The sequence below is a fragment of the Dendroctonus ponderosae genome, unplaced genomic scaffold (genome assembly GCF_020466585.1).
Source record: "Dendroctonus ponderosae isolate FM_Combo_2020 unplaced genomic scaffold, Dpon_F_20191213v2 Dpon_F_20191213_8, whole genome shotgun sequence".
Taxonomy (NCBI): Eukaryota; Metazoa; Arthropoda; class Insecta; order Coleoptera; family Curculionidae; genus Dendroctonus; species Dendroctonus ponderosae.
The window spans coordinates 2857397-2859523 of NW_026019016.1; positions in this window are offsets into that span (position 1 = coordinate 2857397).

Genomic DNA, 2127 nt, shown 5'->3' on the forward strand with positions numbered 1-2127 from the left:
AAATGAGCAAATCGTGACCAAATCCTCTAAGCACAAAACTAAATTATTTTGCTTATTTAATTAACATCAACCAAAGTAACTTTCTTTGATATTTAATTCAATCAAAATTGAGTCCAAAGCTAAACATACGTTTTATTTGTTGATAGGACAGATTACCGAAATTGACATTTTCGAGATTAGAAGCGGGTAATTGAAGTGCTAAGTATATTAGAAAAGGGGTCTGAATAAGTTTAGGATAGGGTGGAATGAACGCAGCAAATGAGGATTAAAAGATACGCCACAAGACTTAAAAGTCTTTAAAATCAGATATTAGAAGCTCCTATTCATAATAGAGTCACATTTTCTTCGAGTTCTGTCCGAAGTAGTTGAGGCTCTCATTATATCATGCTGATATTATCTCGTGTTGCATTAAAAGCAATTAAGCAAAATTAAGAGACATATTAAAGAAATCAACTTTATTAGAGCTCTATGAAATGATTGAAAGAATATTTCAAATTTTCTTATCTGGTGATTCTTGACTTATTAACTTATACTAAGGCTTGCAATATCATTATTAAAATGCCCCATTGAACTATTTAGCTGTTGAAAAAAAGTCTTTGCACTTGGAGTATGGACAAAATCGAAACGTTTGGTTTTTTTCAGTCTTGTAATAAATTGCTTGTGGGTAAGACTGTGTTTTTTCTCGCACTTCAACTAACTAGTTATATGTATATAAGAAAACATCTTAAAATTTTAAACTTTTTTCAAACACCAAGGTTAAAAGTGAAACAACGTGCTCAATAAAAAAAATCGTTCCGACTGATCTGTTGATTTATCAGTTGTTCCATTACTCATTTCGCTTAAAAAAATGTAGTATGGTGTTGCCATTAACATGTGTGTCAGTTATCTGGTGGCCTTTTAAACATTGACAATGCAGCACACTTAATTAAGCAACCGAGATAATAAAAGCTACAATTATAGAATTAAATTTTATGAAATCTTAAAATTATCTAATGCAACTGATGACTGAGATTTCCTTGAAGTGCGTTTACGGAAACCCTTCGAATTTAGCGTTTCTTCTACATACAGAGAGAAACAGATCAAACAATCGTAGTAGTTTCACAAACTTGTAATTTAAAAGGCCGCATTTTGTATTTTAGTTAGTTTTTACTCAGTTTATTTTGCATACCCTCTGCATACAGAATATTTGTCTTTATACATTTTGTGTCCATCACCTCAAAAATACATGATAAAACTATATATATAGATATTCCGAAACGACTTCGAAAATGTCCACATTCAATAAGTTTATAAATATGGATTCGGATGCAAAAATTCATATTGACCCATTGACTTCTTGACTTCTGATTTATCACACTAAAATTGAAAAACCAAGGTCCTTATTCAGCTTAAGTATGAGGATGAAGGCGAATCTATTTTCTTGTAACTATTTCAGTGATAGTGGCACAGTTAAAAATGGTAAGAATTTATATCATTAAAAAATATATTAAAAAACGTACATGGTTTTGCAGGCGTTTATATTATTTAAAAGTTGAGGGTTTATTGTCCAAATAATTAGTCAGTGTTAAGCGGTTTGTTGGATTATTTCACTTTTTTTTTAGATTTTGTAAACTACCTATTTTTTACCAATATTGGTAAAAAATTACTTGCAATAGAAGAAAGCACGTTAATTTCATTAATGTGCTAAATTTAAAAATTAATGCCAAAAGGTGCAAGGTGGTTTAGCGACCAAATACATAGCAGATTTAATAGTTTCTACTGGAAAATCCCTAATAAGTGTCTGCCTAATAAGTACTTACGCTTAACCAGCATTCGTATTTTAAAGGTAATAAACGCACATATTTTTAAAATAACTACAATTAGACAGAATAAAACTGAAAAGTTGAAACAAGTTGAAGCGTAGAAAACAAAAGAAAACTTTTTTTCACACATTTTATTTAATTTTTGCATTTTTATCTAAATTTGAATTACGTTTTATCGTAAAAACGAACTAAAATTGGATAAGTTCTATATTGTTGAGACGGATTCATTTTTTACAAACTTCTTTTTGGGTATTTCGCCTCAAAAATGTTTGTCTTTAAAAAAGACTGAATTTCCTCACGTCTTTTATTACAGATTGATAAATAG